Source organism: Eufriesea mexicana, unplaced genomic scaffold, assembly GCF_001483705.2.
Source record: "Eufriesea mexicana isolate 0111107269 unplaced genomic scaffold, ASM148370v2 scaffold221, whole genome shotgun sequence".
In the NCBI taxonomy this organism is placed as follows: Eukaryota; Metazoa; Arthropoda; class Insecta; order Hymenoptera; family Apidae; genus Eufriesea; species Eufriesea mexicana.
The window spans coordinates 305,192-324,811 of NW_016908377.1; the positions used below are offsets into that span (position 1 = coordinate 305,192).

General features: G+C 34.4%; 1 protein-coding gene across 1 annotated transcript in view; it reads right to left on the reverse strand.

Moving 5' to 3' along the window:
* The window catches only part of SIFR (SIFamide receptor), a 110,551-nt gene that overhangs the window by 43,698 nt on the left and 47,233 nt on the right, over positions 1-19,620 (reverse strand). The window lies entirely within an intron of this gene.

Sequence of the window (19,620 nt, forward strand, 5' to 3'; positions counted from 1 at the left end):
GGGTTATAAATCACGTCTGCGGGCGCCATCTTGAAACACTCGCGGTCTAAGGTCCGCGACTTCGTTAAAAATTATAATTCTCGGGCTACTCGTGTGCCTATCGATCGGGATCTCGATCACGTGACATCGGTTCCATTTTATCCCACTCCTTTGTGTCTCGATTTCCATGCAATCGTGGCCTTGCATCATCGACAATGAAAAGTCTGGAAAAATCCAGCATGCTTAAAATGCAGTCACGGTTCTAATTGTAAGTCGCGTGGAACACCTACGATCGTTGAAGCGAAAAAACTCGATTGTTCGTATTTATATTTGCGCTGTTCTCACGTATATCCGTTCTGACACACGAAATGTGTTTTCGAAGCAATGCTGTGTAATTTATGCACCGAAACAGTTGTAATAAACGTGCTCGTATTGCGCAAATGTTTCTGCTTAATATCCCGTTGAATATGGAGGGGAAACATAGTTATTGGATTCGTGTGCACATCTGTGCCCTGTGACAGTCATATTGCAATATAAAACAAATAATTCGGATAAATCTTTCGTCATGCAAAAAGGAAAGTAATTAGGGGTGAGGTCACTTCGGTGGTATGACATATTTCATATTCGGAGAACAGTATGAGTTTATGGGTCAAAGTGATTACGTTACTAAATTTCTTTTTATTCAGCATTCCGTTTCGCTACGTTTTGCGAATTTTTTGACATTAGGAATAAGTTTGTATTCGTAGTTTAGTAATCGATGGTTTTAAAATTGAATAAGAGGTACATTTCGAAATTTAGTTTCATTGATAATGATAAGAATCTATAGGTTACCACGAACATCTCGATAATACTACCTGGTATATCTATTGTGAAGACCATAATCAGCTCAGCAGTCGCGTTCCTCTTCCACCCATCGACTCGATCGGCCATTAAAGGTAATAACGTAATATTATTATACCCTCGTAACCGATCACTGTCCCCATTTTTTCCTCATTTTCAAATACCTCGCGTTATGGCAACGTTATGTTTCACAGCGTATTACCTTTCTACCGGTCGCCTTTCCTTCGCTTATCCCCGGACCCGTTCCGTTTTCAATGATCGTCAGTTATCATATCGACCTTTTCCACGTGCCACACAGCATGTTGCACAATCCCAGGCTAAACGTTGTTTTTAATTCCAACGTTCACGTTCACCGATATTTAATATTGAAAAGGCGAAAGGTGCTGATCTAGGAAGGAAGTTGGGACGAAGAGAAAAAGGAGAAAGAGGATTAATTAATGAGTAATTAAGAAAGAAGTTAGGCAAGATTGGGAAATGGACCACGTAATGTGAAAAGGGAAAAAGAAAATGAGAGGAAAGAGGTAGTTAGGTGAATTAGAGACCGTGAGACGTCCCTCGAGAGACAAAAGGATGAGGCAGGAGCAATTGCTCGCAGCAAGTCCTCCTACGCGATTAGGGCAACGAGAGTATGCAGATTAATTAAAAACACGTTTGTAATTAAGCGAACTTTTTCGAAAAATGTGTCGTTAAATGACTGTCCTTTGTGATGCTTGTGGTAGCTTGATGGTGCACGAGGTACCATTCTGGTGCCATTTTGTAATCGCTCGATGTAGTTTCTTGGTTTATGGGTCTAGAGTATGGTGCTGGATTGGTTTACATTTGAAGTTCTTTATTTTTTGTGGAATTTAAAATTATTAGTTTATTATTCCAATTTTGAGATGCATTCTCTAAATGAAAACAAAAATGATATATTGGATGAAAATATGAATACAGTATTATAACAAAGGTATTAAATAAGAAGTCAATGTTGCACCTACATTTTTTCTTCGAAGTATTACTCGTAGAGTCTTTGAATATTGTAGAAGAGTCTGATATATACATGATATTCTAGGGTTATTTGTGATAGTATTTGATGTAATATTGTAAATTTTTAATTGGTATTAGCGCGTACAAGAAAACAAAAGCAAAGGTACAAAAGGAAACGAAAATGATTGGTCCAATTATGATCACCGTAATAAAAAATATCGAAATACAAAGAATACACATATGCAAACTATGCAGAATGTGACAAGTATCAAAAACTATATCCAAAATTTGCCTAAATTTTGTTCAATAATCATTCATAGATTATCTCAAATAAATATTCTTCGAATTCCTTATCCTCAAACTATTTTCCAATAATTATTTTTTATTTTTTATTTCATTTCTTTCGATTATTTGTAAGTTTCTATTATATTACAAACCTTGGTCAAAAATACGAAACCTTTTACCGTTAAAACACGATCGGTGTTGAAGCTTTTCATCCAGATGCAGTCGTTTTCCCCCCACTCGAAAGTTCGTCGAAAACGGCGATTGGTGGATTAAGGAAGTTCGAAAGGAAAGTGCATTTACATACGTTTATGCCCCAGTACGTAAAATCTATTCGGTTATCTAGACGATACGAGCCTCGGAGAAGCCGAGACGTCTCGTATTGTTCGATTTCACCTTCGAATCGGCCGTCAGCGCCATCTACGCCGCGCCATTTTCTCTAGGCGCGTGCGCGCGCAGCCATTTCTTCAAGGCAAACACGCTTCGAGGACGATGCCAGACGTACGCGAGATTTCTCGGTCGTAAAGAGGGATATCGTCGGAAATATAAAACGGTCGAATCGTCTACTTTGCGTACGTAAAGCGTCTTTCGTCCGGAGACCTTGATTAACGTCGATACTTCTCCGAGAATAGGGATTTTAACGAAATGAAAGAAAATATTTCGCAGGAGTAGGTGGATTGTTGATTCATTTTGCAGCATTGCGCTTTTTATCTCGTTGGTACGTCGTTGAATTTTTCTATGCGTCTTATGCTTGCTACAAACGCTTGAAGAATATTAAATTCTTTCAAGTAAAATTTAATATTGTAACTAAATTATTGTAATAACAATAATAATAATATTAATATTATTATTGTAATTATATTAATATTCTAATTAATATTGTCATTTAATTGTAATTAAATTATAACGACGAGTCAATAAATAATGCATCCCTTCTGCAATACTTTTTCAAAGTCACTAGAACTATTAGATAGCACACTCATCCTGTATATCAAAAAATTTAATTTCCATTTCGTAATTATGGACTATCTAGTTTCTCATAGAGTCTTGCAATTAAGTTATGCACTATGACACTAGTACTTACCCTACCACTCACGTGGCTATTTCCAATAGAGTGGCCCAGTTAGGCAGGACACTCTGCATACAGTTTCAAGTCATCTAGTTAGAAATTATCTAGACGTACACCTCAACACTCCAAATACAATTACAAATCAGAAACTATTATCTCATAACCTTAAACATCTAAAGTACAAACCCTTGTGCTTTTCATCCTTCATCTACCTTTGAAACCTCGCTACCCAAGATTCTCCAACGTCTCAAATCCTCTTCCAGCGTATTTTCCCAAACTCTCATCGAAGATTCATTAACAGCTCATAGAATAATCATGACTTGCGGAAATAATACCCTCCGGAGGAACTTTAAACGCGACGATTTTCCAAACTCGGCCAAGCTCGCGACTACGAGGAGGGCCAGCTGCATTCATTTGGAAACGGTCAACGGGACGGGATGAGGACGTGCAATCGAAGAGGGCTGCGACGAAGCCGCTTTTTTCTCCTGGGCGAGAAGATCGAAGACCACTAGACCAGGGCCTCCTCGAGGGTTCAAGCCGGTGGCTAGTTTGAATTTCAATTTAACAGCGTGGAAACGACGACTGCGCGTTCATTTTCCCGTCCTCTCGAGGGACACTTCAATCGCTGGACTAGGGTCAAGTCAGCCTAGTCAGCTGGTCCAATTGAAAGTATTTCACCGATCGAACTGTGACCTCGCCATCGATGTTTTAATTATTTATTTATCACGATGCTCGTGCGCAGTGGCTCGTTACGAAGAGTGCAATGAAATCTAGAGCCGCGTCCGGATATATGGCCACGGATCTGTCTACTTATATGGCCACGGTCTGTCGCGATCTATTTCCGAAGTTTGGGTCAGTGTATCACTCATCTACTTTTGCCATTCGTTTCATAGAGGCAGCTACGAGGTAAAGGAATCGAGGAACTCTCGCATTATTCAATTTTTCAAAATAAACATCGCAATTTGTTAATAGGACTTTGACGTTTAAAATTCAACCTAACGTAATAAGACTTGGTAAAAGATGAGCTGAAAGATGAGTGTAATATGAGTTGAGATATGTACTTGTTATATACATATGTAATTATAATCCATCCTGTGTCTAAAAATTTTGCACGATGGAAGAATCAAAAATAACAAATTTTGTAATTGCGTTAGTATTGTCTCGCACGAATATGCATTGTTGTACTATATTACGAAGTAATTCCATGGTTATTCTCAGAAATCGACCTACCCGAATATATGACCAAGCAGGTCCTGATCCTTGGTCATATATCAGTACATCACTATACTACAATAACCTAAAGAATAAAGTTAAACATAAAAAATATATATAAAACTAGGTGTCCCAAAATTCAGGTGAGATTTAAATTTTGCGCCATTTGTGTGATAAAGTGTTGCCAACAAAAAAAAAGTCAGCGTGTCAGCTGACAATTTCAGATCATTAAAAATGGAGATTTATACGAAAGAATAACGCGTCTTCATTGTTAAGAAAATATTTACAATTTTTAATTAAAATTAAAATGTGTTTCCTATCAAAATATTTATTGCGTGAATTTTGGAACACGCGAAATATACCAATAGATATATGCATTTAACCCAAATTGTCAGCTATAAAAATTATATAATAAGAATAAGCAGAAAAATGTCAACTATATGATATGAATGCAAAATTTAGTAAACAGACAAACAAAATGATGTTATATTTTTCCAAGTCATTCTCAATTTTATTCTCTATCGATTATGAGTTTCCTGCAACTGGTCTGTCCTCTAGAGCCTCTTTCCGCTAATCTCTCTTTGATCTATCTTGGATTTAGGGGTCCTGTGGCTCGTATCAAAGCGGCTCAATTAGCTCGGCCACTTGTATCACGCGGTCTGATTTTATTAGAAGCTAGCTGGTCTTATCAATTCGCGTTTGGCGAGTTTCCGCGCGGTTGAACACGCGGCCTCGATCTGCCGAGGAACGGCTGTCGAAACGAAACCTCTGAGAACCGGGCAGCCGGGAAAAGTCCACGAAACGGGACAGGATTTAACTGCTCGAGAGCCTATTTTCTGTCGGCAAGAATGCAGAGTACTCGGTCGATTTCACTTCAGCCCACGCGCGAGAAGTTTGAACTCCATTGGTCACGATTTTTGATGCTTCGGTGGTCGGGGGCAAGCTAGCCAATTGGCGCGCTTCTTACTTAAAGTTCCCTAGCGGAATTCCCTAGCGGAAAAAGATTTGTATATAATATACATATTATTTTTTATATATCATTATATTATATATTATAAATTATTGTGTATGTGTGTACATTATTTACCATATTTATTATTTTTGGATAGAAGAATTATGGTACCTAGTATTTTATGGAACTGAGGGCTATATTTATACTATGGAATATACTATTGAATACTAGCTTATAATAATACTTTTCTTTTCATTTAAGACTTGTTATATATTATAAATTATTGTGTATATTGTATATATAGTATATATTTATTGTATGTATTTTTATTGTATATTGTATATACTTATACTAGATTTATACTATTGAATACTAACTTATAATAATACTTTCCTTTTCATTTAAGACTCACTATATATTATAAATTATTGTGTATATTGTATATATAGTATATATTTATTACATATATTTTTATTGTATATTGCATATATTTATGCTATTGAATATGCTATTAAATACTAGCTTAAAATAATATTTTTCTTTCCATTTAAGACTTGTTATATAATATAAATTATTGTATATATGTGTACATTATATGGCATATTTATTCATCTGGATAGAAAAATTGGGGTACCTCGTATTTCATTGAACTGAGGGCTATACTTATACTTTTGAGCAGCTTATTATAATACTTTTCTTTTCATTTTGGACAAAACACTAAGAAATATTACATTTAGTGCAACTGAAAATGTACCTACCTTCTTCATTCTTGAATTTTATTTAAACAGAGATCTAAGGAATTTTATATTTCATGGAATATCTGTGAAATGATATTATTAAAATCCTGACTCGCTATAGTAATCTGGATAACACCTTTTGTCTATTAATCTCGAGCTTAAGTATCGAACAATGCCCACTGTATCGCATAATAAATATTAAAAAATGTCAACAAATTTTTGTATCATATTCGTACTTATCAATACACTTTATATTAAAAATTTCCTTTTTCTTTTCCCATCGAATCTTCCCTCTAAATATTCAATTTCTCCGAAACTCGCGGCAAGCCAGGAAACAAAAGAAGCAAACCCCAGAACGAAGCTTCCATGCACCTCAAAGGAATCTATTCCCGATAATACAGCTGTAAACGAAACAAACGTTCGCGATATAGAGAACTCGTAAATTCGGTTCCCCCGAATCCCATAACCGGTTTCGTTTTGTCGAAGGGTCATGGAAGGAGCAGAGCCGGGAACGGGACAGAAAATAGAGGCAAATCGGCGTGCAACATCGCGTGACACCGGCGAGTTTTCGCGAGGAACGAGTATGCAACGCTGTTCCCATGCATACGATATTATCTGCTCGAAAGTGCAGCGTGTACCCTAGCCGTTCGTTCCGTGCGACGCACGTGGCCATTTTAGACCTCGCCCACTGGGCGACAGACTTACGAGATAATCGGCTGAGTTCCCGTTTTGTCCCTTCGTGAAAATGGCTAATATATGTCCGTGTGTAATTTATCGCCGTTGCGAGGATGCAATTTGTGGCTGCGTTTGAATTAATATCGTAAGTTGGTAAGGTAAACCAAGCGAATGGTAGGCTTCGAGGTATCCTTTCAAACTATAACAAGACCATTGATTTAACATTCCTGGGTGAACACGATTCAAAAGACTCATAGTTCAATGAAATAATAAAACGAGAACTAAAAGAACAATATAATAGCGTGTTACATATCATTATCATGATTATATTTTAAATATTTTTGTCATTTTTGTCAGTATCATTATTATTCACCGATCTTATGTTAAGTATATTTTAAATCATATTAATTTATTGGTTTACATAATTATTTTATGAAAAATAATTGGGTCTATATATAGCCATTTGGTATATATTTATAGTAATGTAATAATATATAGTATAAATTCACTATACCAGTGATAAAGTTTAAATAGAAGCCTGTAGGACACCCGGTATATGATCAGAAATTTATCTGCTTCCATTTCACAAAGGCACATTACGATTAAAGTCGGCCAATTGGGGTTCTTTGCTAGTAAGAGTCACAAGTGCGCGGAACAAAGGAGCGCGTGGTGGGGGTAACTAACCCACAAGTAACTAGCTGCGCGTACGTGGCTGCGCGTCGGTACTGACGCGACCGTTCGGTCGAACTGTACGCTGATGGTTCGATCCTCCGATTAGAGAAATGAAAACCCTGTTGACATATTCCCCTTGCACGATACAGGAATTATTTACGTACATCTTTGGCGCAGCCTCCTGCACGGAACACTCGCCACTGTCGAAGGAATTACCACTCGACATTGAAAATTTCAGCCAAGAGCAGTGTAAATAGCCGTCCACGTAATCAAGAGACTGGCTGCAAATAGGAAGACATCGCAGACCGTTTCGACGAATTTGTATGGTTTCTAGAACTTAGTCTAGACGAAATTTATAGATAACAATATTTTGCAAATATCGTGTAAATTTGCTAATAAATCCTGGGGTGCTGAAATATTCGTCAAATTTAAATTTCGTACCCTGGAAGTGAGATGATGATTGTTTATCAGAAATGAAAAATTGATAATTGTCAAAAATATTATTTCTCTTTGTGCAGTTTTAATTTCGTGTGGTCGTACGACGAAGGTGGTCTGTATTTAAATAAAAACCAATGTTAATTTCAATTTGCAAATATGTGTAATTTCAATAACAGTGAGAAATTGTTTCTAATACTCGAGATAAAAATTCCCTATATCTCTTCACATGAGCTCCTTGAACTAGATCTGCAGTTCATAAGCTAATTTAAAGAATTCTTTAAGAAAATATCTGTCATGTTTAGAATATTAGTAAACACAATAATACATACAAAATATTAAATATTAAATTACAACAGACATTACAGAAAATATAAAATATTACTCTGTCCATCAACGAAAGTTTCTTGAATCAAATCAGCAGTCAATGTATCAATCTAAAGAATCTCCCACAAAATTGTGTCTCATACTTAAATAAAAAATTCTCTATTCCTCCACGTATAAATATCCTACACAAAAATCAACTGAGAATCCCAATAAAACCAACCAGCCAAAAAATACATATATTCCTCCTTCATTTCCATCATAAACATATCACGAACTCCATCTGTCAAAATATTCCATCCATTTTAAGTAAGCTCAAACCTACGAACGTTCCATCAATCCATCGTTTCGACGGGCAAAAGACAAATCTGACGATTTTACCATGGTACCATCGAACTCGCCGGATATTCCCAGTAATTGCGATCGATTCCTCGATGCACGTTTTCTTCGAGGGACAAAAGTCGTAATCCGAGGAAAGTGGGTGTACTCGCGTTACGTTCAGAGGTCCCGGATAAAAACGATCCCGTCGCATTGTTCCAGTTTCGACTCGTTATCATTCGAAGGAAATCTTGGACGAAGGCAGACGACGATGAAGAAACGATGAAGTGGGAGGACAAGTGGTGGAAACGGGCTCACAATCGTCCGATCCAGACACCATCGCCATTATGTGCACCCGGTGAATTCCATTACGACGTAGGAAGCTTTATCAGCGCTTTTCACGATCAGAATTCAGATGTCATTTACGCCTTGCCAGTAGAATGCTAACGTGTCGAACGTGTGTGCATTTAACGCGTTGACATGCTTCGTTTGTTAACCCTTTTGGTGAACGTGTGTCGAGCTATCCAAATTGTCTTTTGTGAAATGAATAAACGGCTGACGCTGGTTGGCTGATTATATCAGGGTGAAGCATGAAGGTTGGCAAAGTTGATTTGGTATTGGTTTTGCAACGTGTTTCGTGTTAGTAGAGATGCAGTGAATTGTTTTGAAAATTGAATATTATACGGAGAATTTTTTAAATTATAATTGAAGACTTGTATGGACGAATATGAGTATTTTTATAGAATATTAATTAATGATTTTTGAAATAATAATTGAATATTTGTATGCATGAGTATTTTTAAGTATTTTTATTGGACAGTAATTAATGATTTTTGAAACAGTAATTGAATAACTGTATGAACCGGTTTGAGTATTATTATTGGATTTTTGTTAACGATGTATGGAATTATAATTTAATATTTGTATAGGAAAAATTAAATACTTTGATTAGATTGTTGTTAATAATTTTTAAAATAATGAGGGATGACATTTTTTATCGTTTTTGCTATTGTGTTAGTAGAGATGCAGTGAACTGTTTTGAAAACTGAATACTATATATAGAATTTTTTAAATTAAAATTGAAAACTTGTATGGACGAGTTAGAGTATTTTTACTAAAATTTTATTTATAATTTTTGAAAGAATAATTGAATATTTGTATACATGAGTACGTTTTAGTATTTTCATTGGACTATTATTAATGATTTTTGAAACAACAATTGAATAATTGTATGGTCGGGTTTGAATATTATTACTGGATTTTTGTTAATGATATTTGGAAATATAATTCAATATTTATATAGGAAAAATTAAATACTTTAATTAGATTGTTGTTAATAATTTTTAAAATAATGAGTGATGACATATTTTTTATCGTTTTTGTTATATACTATGTATGATGTCTCATTGCCATTTGTGGATGCAATTCCTTTTTGAACTATGGATTATACGAAACATTGTTGTAAATAAAATTTATTCTGTTTCTCTAGAGGTATCTTATTATAGACATAAGAAGGTATATAAAATACAAGGATGAATTTGAAGTGGTCTCAAGAGCAAATATGGAACGTCAAAATATTTAGAAAACGAGAAATACGATATTTTGTGGAACCATTATAAGTATTTAATAGAAGTTCTTTTTAATTCTAAAATATTTTTTCCCTAAAATATTTACCCTAAGATATTTCTAACAATTTTCTTCATAATTTTATACGTTATTAAATAAATTCCAGAAAATCAACAATTATTTTCAAACTTCCAATTCGTGTATTTAGTGTCACGATATCAATTATCATATCATTGACATATCAATAATAATATTCTACTATGGATTCGTTAAAATTTATATCATTATACTATTAACTCCGACCGAAATTAATTAATTCCACATTTAAACGAGTCAATTAATTTGTACGCGTCGAGTACTGGCACGAATAATTCGAAATAAGCAACTGACTGTACATCATTAAAAAAAATATTTACTAATTAATTCACAACTCTGTCCAATGTCCATTAATTTAAATATCAATTAACTCCGCTGAGTAAATGAGTTACTAATTAAAAGAATTAATTAATTACGACTAAGTAACTTAAAGTTTTATTAACTAAACGATTTAGTATTTTAATAATTCAAGAAATAAACATAAGAAAAATTAAATAAAATTCGCAATAAAATAACTACAAAATAATTATCAAATTAATACAGCTAAACTTTCAAATTTTACTCTACGATTTTATTTCTAACTCTTATATTCTCTATTCGCAATTTTACTAATTACTATTGATTTATCAAAAATTACAGTCACATTTAACCAGCTGAATTAATTTGTCGACGATGTGTATCGGCTCGAGAAACCGGAAACGACCAACTTGCTACCACACTGGAGTGCAGCTGGCCTCGTAAACTAACGAGAGAGGCAGGCGGTGGAGTTATTAAAAACGAGCTCCATATTTTTCACAAGCCTCGACGAGCATCCCCCAGGAGTATTTAGCTTAACAGGGATACCTGGTGCGTCGCAGGAAGGTACAGCTGTTTTGCCGAGAAGGGAAGGAGGAAACAGCGAAATCGCGACCGCTTCATTACGCAACGGTTCACATGGGACTGCGATTTCCACCCTCTACCAGCCAGCCGAATTTATCGCTACCCTTTGCACCCTACCGGGGCTCGTTTCGATGAATTACGGCGAGCTGAATCTGTTCTCCGGTTACGATTGCCTTCTCCGACGCTGACCCCGCGCTTTTATTGCCGATAAAATTCTAATAGACGCCTGGCGCGCGTGCACGCGTTCAAACGCTCGATTTCAACCACTTCGTTTGTCCGAGAGACTGTGGTAGGTCGTAAATAGGACTGAATTTTGCTCTGGGTTTGGGTTACGAATTTTGGTGAAGTCGAGGGGTAGTGTCGAATTATTTCATTATTTTCACTTTGAAGGTTCTCAACGATTTATTATTAATTATTCAGAAATACTAAGTATTAAGTATTAAGTATTAAATATTAAATATTAATTCTTAAGTGCTAAGTATTAAGTATTAAATATTAAATATTAAGTATTGAGTATTCAGAAATATTATATAAAAATTTTATTACAAAAATTGAGAGCTCGTTAGGTGTTGTGGCTTTTGATATAATTTCTTTATATGAAGACAGGGATATAGTAATGAGATATAGTTAATTCGTGCTTGGGGTGATATTTTGTTTCTAATCGTATAAGCATACAGAATTTTCATCGAGAAGATTAGTTATTGTGAGAGTTTGATAAATATTATTAATATTTGCTAATAATAATAATATAATAGTAAATATAAATTCGACAATATTTAAATAAATATGAATGATGAACAACTATCCTATAGTGCCAGGTCACGTTTAGGAGTTCTGATATTTTGGTCTTATTTGTTTAGAAATATAGCTCCTCTGTGATAAAAATTGATCCACGCAAGAGTCCTATAGCGTTAAGATTATTCCTGTGATTCTTCACAGTCTGGATCAACATAGTAGCTCTAGCTATGATCTCTTGAACCCCTGCCAACTCACGTCGTCTATTCCTTTCAATTTCGAAAGCTCATTTCTAAATATTATATTTGCAGAAATTTTCTATTTCATCTAAAAATATATATATTTAACGATATTTAAGTCCCTGTATTTTTCTTTTTCCTTTTTATTATGGTGTCACAGTCTTAATTTTAAACCTTGGTTATAATTCCAATTTAACTTAAACTGAATGTTTATTAAATAGAAATCACACAGTGCCAATAGATAATCAAGTCACTTAACAATCACCAACCAATAGGTAATCAAGTCACTCAATAGTCACACAATTTTAAAATTTTACGTAAACTATATAATTTATATAAATTAGTATAACCTTTATATAATGTATATAATTTTGCATAATTTGGTTTGGCTTATGTATCCACTAGTTGAGAACCACTAAAATGGAATACTCTACTATTTTGTACCCAACACAATGTAATAGTCATTAAAATATTTTATCAAAATTTAATTCAAATATTTACCAAAGAAATTGAAGTTAAGACTCGCTTTATTTCTCCATTCTCCATATTTAATTCCCAATTTTTAAATTCCACTGTCACCTCTTCTGTTCTCTATATTCGTAACATAACAATAAATACTAAGATAATTCTCGAGAACGATCTTATGAGCATGCGGACAGTGATTTCGGGGTTGTGGCCGCAGTGCATCCAGCATAAGGGTGACATTCGTTACAGGGGTGACTCTCAATGGGACAGGCCCCAGGTGTTCACGCGACTATCGGGCTAGTTAATTGCCGCGATGCGTCTTCAGGTTTACGATACATCAATCGTTATGGTAACCGGGACGTTGGGAACACCGTGCTTGCAAATGTGCAATGATAAACGACTTCTGCTACAAATCACTTACATCGGAAATTATTCCACGATTAATTACGAAATTTATTGCTTAACCCTTTCGCCAAGCGAAATTACGGAGATTAATAATTGAGCTGTGCACTGCACGAATCGATTAACTCCACTTTTTGAAAAATCTTAAATTTAAGTATCAAATCACTTGATATAATCGTAACTATTTATATTTAAGATTTTTCAAAATGTAGGATTAATCGATTTCCGCAGTGAACGGCTAATTAGTAACGCGACAATGAATGAAATTATGAAATGAATATTTCTTTTCATACTATTCCACAAAATATTAATTTAATACAAATTTGTAATGATTAAAGTATATTATTATTTATTATTAAATAAAATATTAATATTTTCGTTTAATCGGGAACTCACGAGTATTCTACTTGAATACTTAAAAAATATATTTCCAATTTCTACGAAAATATAAATTATCACGGCAGAAGATGTCTTACTTTTTCACGTGATTAATGTGCTATACTACTCGTTATACACGAATTACTAATTTCTTCAGATTTTCGAAATTTAAAATTGATCAAAATTTACTTCTCATACTATCATCAGCCATCCTCGATTCCGAATTACTCTCACGAAGATTTAAAACTGTGAGTACTCATTCTGGGGTCCAAAAAATATTCACATTTGACTGTATTATCACATATGTAAATAAATGTCACATTTCGTTGGAGACTCGTTATGGACTCACAGGTTCACACGTGTGATGTCGAGTTGAACAGTCAAGGGATGAAATATGAAAGGAGAAGCGAATAAGTAGAACGAGACAGGTAAATTCGAAGGTAAGACACTTTTGAAGATATTAGAAACTTTTACGCTTCTGTCATTCATCCAGGATAGAACTGGAAGTTTCAAAGACAAGATACTTTCTTAAGACTTTATATCCGAACAGGGAGAAAAATCTGAATAGCTTAAGGGCCGGCTGTGTACGACGTATACTACTTAAATCTCGACGTCCTTCGTCACTTTCTTACGGAATTTCAGCGAAATCATTAATCAGCCGGAAGAAGAAGGAAATATTACCAAAGTACGTTCCACTTAAAAGCCTTGGCTTCCCTCGAAAGCGGAATATTGCCTTGAAAATTTCTTTCACAGCTCGTCCAACGTTATTACACGCTACGAGTCTCATTTAGTCCTTATTCCTTACCCTTCATAAGCTTTCGTCCCTTTAACGAAGCAAGAATTACCATTACTCGTCCCGTTTCTCCATTCTGCGTCTCTCCTCAAGAAATTCTTATGCAATAGCTATACTCGATGTAATGAGGTTTGGAAATTTTCGCATTCTTCAGCATCTTCGGTGTGTGAGCAGTTAGGTACACTCAGTTTGACAAAAGGTATCTCTCTTGTCTTCCGAGATACGTAAATTAGAATTGAAAATAGAATTTAAAAAATTAGAATTAAAAATAATATTAGAAAAATTAGGATTAACAGTAGAATTGGGAGAATTAGAATTAAAAATGGAGTTAGAAAAATTGGAATTGAAAGCGGAATAAGGAAAATTGCAATTAGAAATAGTATTGGAAGAATTAGAATTAAGAGTAGACTTAGGAAAACTAGAATTAAAAATAAAATTAACAAAATTAGAATTATAAATAAAATTAGAAGAATTAGAATTAATAGTAGAATTGAGAAAATTAGAATTAAGAGTGGAATTAGCATAATTAGAATTACAAATAGGATTAGAAAAATTACAATTAAAAATAGAATACAAAATTTAACTTTAAAACATTTTCATTGTAATCTTAAGTTTCCTTCTTTTTCTAAATACAGTATAACAACTGTTCTAAGACATTCTGTAAGGAGTGATTATTAATCTTATCCCGAGGTTTCCTTTTGTATACACTTGTTAAACTTGCACTTCCAAGGAAAGTGACACGAGAAGTCATTAATTAAGACAAAATCCAGCAACAAGTTAGCATCAGCCATCCACGTATTGCCACTACCCACACAGAATTTACAAAAGGAAGTGGAATTAGTCAACCTGTTACTTCGCGACAGCCTCTTTGCCAACATTGATAGCTCTCTAATTACCTTCGGGTATTCTATCATAATTACCAAGGAATTCAATCACTTCTCACAAATTTATTAACTATAATACAATATTAATATTCCATCAAAATCTAATTTATTCTTAATTGCCGTGGTTGTTATTATCTTCACTGCCAGGTATTAATTTCGTATCAATAATAAAAATTAGTATTAAAGTTAAAAAGTTAATATCAGTACCAAGAACATTAAAAATTAAATATCAGTATCATAAATTGTTATCAGCATTAGTACTAATGATAAAAGTACTAGAAATCAAGTATCAGTATTAACATTAAAAAAATATGTCAGAAATGCAGAAATAAATTTTCACAACAACCTTTAAATTAATTAAGTTTCTTTAAATACACTTCAAATTTCTAATAACTACTTTCTATACACAATTCATGAAATGATTACATAAATACTATAACCATAATACTAAAATTAAATAAATACTGTAACTATAATACTATAATAGCATAAATACTACAATTATAATACTATAATTACATAAATACTATAACCATAATACTACAATCACATAAATACTATAACCATTACTATAACCATAATATTGTGAGTCTTCTTTTCTAATTAAAATCTCTCATACAATTAAAGTTACGATTATACGGCAATACCAAGATTAGGAAATAGACAATTAATTAGTTCATATTCAATAAACATTAAATAGTTCAACTATTCGGAAGAAACAATTGTCAGCAACCTGTCATCATAACCTAACTTAACCTATATCATCACGAACGAGAAAATGAAGTATAACCCTCTGCTTAAAAACACTAACCTCTAAATCGTCCTCCAAATTTTCTCCAGCCTTCTCATTAATCATAAACTCACCCCAAGAACTTAACTCCTCTCTCTACCCCAGAACATCCGCCATTTTCGAAACAACGACATTTTGATAGCCCCAGCTTCTCTCGAGGTGCTCCATCGTTCTCACTGAGTTTTTCACGGTGAATCGCCTGTCTCATCCGAATGCACGATTATTCCGTCCAACGTGCATACCCCAGTCTTCCAAGGTTTCGAGACCAGGAAGAAATTAAGATTCCTACTTGTCTGACCCGCCGTGGGCGATTTATTTCTATACAGCGGATGCACAAAAGCCATTGTTCCTGCAAACTAATCCATCAACTGCTGTCAAACTTGCATTCTATTACAGACCAAGCGTGCGTGTGTGTAACGAAGAAATACACGTACGTGTGTCACCAGTGAGCAAGTGTGAGACGATGTAGTTAAGATGTGTGCCTGTTTTGCCACTTTCTCGTATGACTTATCGCGAGGTTCTATCTTCGATTGGGAACTCTAATGGTTGGTATAGTATCTGGGTGCCGACGATTTACAACTGTGGTCGAGCGAGAAAATGTGGACACGATAAAGCGAAAGTAATTGCAGGAGGAAGTGGTGCAGAGGACGGACACTATAGTATTTCCATCGGAATTAGAACGTTTGTGAGGATTATGGTCTGCTTGAGTCTTGAATAATAAATTAAGTCATTATTATTAATTTACGTTAATGGAAACTTTAAGCATTATTATCTTTTATGGAATCTCGAATTTTGTTAAAAATATATCAGTTATGTATATAGTACCTCAACAGGAATTATGTGATCTAGCAAAGAGCCTAACATAAAATTATGCGAACAAATGGAAAAATTGGAGGACGATAAATTTTCTGAATGAGTCATGTTTATTTTATTTTATTTCATAGCTGTGTGTATGTAAATAAATAAACAAAGATGCAATGCAAATATCTATGTGAACTTTTCACGAGTTCAAATTTTTGGGAGATATGGAAAATCTAGGGAAAAATAGCCATAATATTTCGAATGGTGCCACAAGTTATGAAAGATTGAGAACCCCTGGTATATAAAGCGATGCACGTAACTTCGTTATTCTTAATTCTCCTCTTACCTTGAGCCAGAGAATCTTCGTGATACCATTTGTACTATTAGTCATGGACCACCCTGTATATATACACGTAATAAAATTGAGCTCGTTATCGTAATTTCGAAATTCGAAATTTTCTTTCGCATTTTTATTTCATATATTTTGCATTCTTTCATGTATTCTTTATATCTAAATACAGGTGCTAAATATACAGGGTGGTCCAGGTAACTTATTACTAGCAACCCCATTATTATGAGCAAAGTTATCATTTTTAGAAACTTCAGGTATGTCCACAAAATTTAATTTTAATAAGAAAAGTCCATCCAGTACATGAAGCATGTGCATCGATGTTTAATGACAACCATTTCCGCTGTTCGTGAATTATATCGAGCCATCCCCTATTATTACCACCCCGCTTTACTGTCGTCCGTTTTAGCCCGATAAAAGTCCCAATGAAAGAAGGGTGGAAAGCAGAAAATATTAGAGGGGAGTCGAGGTAACGCCGAGCTTTATCGAAATTCCAAAGCTCGTAAAAATCGACCGCCTGGCGCGTTGAATGAAAACTGGGCGATAATATTTATCGACCTGCCATAGACAATTCTCTGACAATACCGGAAGAAGACGTATCAGTTGCACACATGTTGACTCCTTACGGACATTTATCCCTCCACCTTTGATATGTGATCGTATATTATTCATGACTCAAAATGCTTTCTATTTTTCAACTTCTCTTTGATCTCATATTTCAAAATCGTAAACTTCTTTTCACCTCAACGTTGCGAATCGTGACAATTAATGAGAAAATAATTAAATTTAATGAAATGATTCACCTTGACACGATTGAATTATGATAATACGTGTCACAATTAAAATTTCGAAATTTTGGTAATTGAAATATTAAATGATCGAGTGTTCCACTAATTTGTAGATGTTAGTAAATTTTTTGAAATAAAAGTATAGTTTCTTGGATGGTAATAATAACGGATGAAATAATTTAGGAATATTTGAATTATGTTGTTGCTAAATAATATTGTTGGAGTTTAAAAGGATGTCTGGAAGTTGTAAAAATTTAATGGTCGTTTTAAAATATTCGTAGCTTTCAGTTTACCTTGTTCTATTATTAATAAATCCTTCGCCATTTTTACTTTCTCATTAACACGGAGGTTATTATTCGTTTCTTTGTTAAAAAGTGATTATCTGAATCAGTGAAAATTTTAATCGAGGTGTGTGCTGCACCTCGGAGTTCTCAAAGGAATGTTAATAAAAAAGTTAAAACGCGGATCTCGACTTTCTTATTAATCCCAGTGTCGTACACGTGCTCGTTGGAAATGCAATAAATTTTGCAGGTGAAAAGGTAAAGCAGTGCAAAAAGATTGCGAAGAAGAGAAATTTTTATTTGCACGAATTAAAGCGTTTGTTTATTGTTTTCGTTCATTCACGAATCGTTCTAAATTATAACAATTAATCAAATGATATTTCATTTAAGCAAAATAATTCGAATGACCAGAATTATAGAGACACCCTGTACAGCTATTTGAAATTTATAAAATTTATTTATTTATTCACGAAAAGAAATAGAAAAATAAAAAAAGCTTACATGGCAAGAAATTTTCAACTTAACTGACACCTTTATTTCCCTAAAAATCAATAATAAATGATTCTATCGTTTGATTAATTTAAAGCTCCATCACATTCATAAAGAAAAAAAAATTTTGAAATTAAAAGTAAAAACTACTGTTCCTATCAATAAACAAATTATCTTCGTGCATTCTATCCATCCTGATCCACTGCCAGGATCCCAGGAATGAAATTCTAATCAAGCACCTCACCCTGCCCCGATTCTTCGAAATCAATTTCCCTTAGTCTCTTTGAAAGAGAACTTTATTCTATATTTCCCATTAAAACTCTTTCAATCAAAATCACCTCCATTCAAGTACCCAGGAACCTCCTTTGCAAACACGTCCTTCGTCTCCCAGAAAAACCTTCAACCCCTACAGTTGAACCTACTTCTAACCAGGTCTACCCTATGCGAGATCTTCGAAATAAAACACCTACTTTTCCAATACTTCTCTCATCCGATGATCAACATCTTGTCAAAATATCTTGTCTCGGATCTAGAAATTTGGAAGCAACGAAGGACAATGGAGGGGCAAGGACAATCGAGTTCTCTAAGCGTAGAATGCTTCCATCACAGCCTTGATAGGGATTTGGAGAGCATATTGCGAGTGTAACGAACGGATCTAACCTAAATCTAATTTAAATCGATATTTCTAACATTTCTCTGATCCAAAGATCATCATCTTATCAAAATTCTCGGATCCAAAATATTGTAAATAACGAAGGACAATGAAGGCCTAAGGCAGGTCCCTATATAGCGAATGCTTCCAGTCCAGCATTGACAGGGATTTACAGAAAATGAGATCCCTATAAGGAACGAACCTAATCCAAATCGACCTTTCTAACGCTTTTCTAATTCGAAGATCATCGTCTGGTCAAAATTCTTAGATTCAAAAAATTGGAAACAACGAGGGAATGACCTTTCTAACATTTCTCTAATTCAAAGATCATCATCTTGTCAAAATTCTCGGATCCAAAATATTGTAAATAACGAAGGACAATGAAGGCCTAAGGCAGGTCTCTATCTAGCGAATGGCTTCCAGTCCAGCATTGACAGGGATTTACAGAAAATGAGATACCTATAAGGAACGAACCTAATCCAAATCGACCTTTCTAACGCTTCTCTAATTCGAAGATCATCGTCTGGTCAAAATTCTTAGATTCAAAAAATTGGAAACAACGAGGGACAATG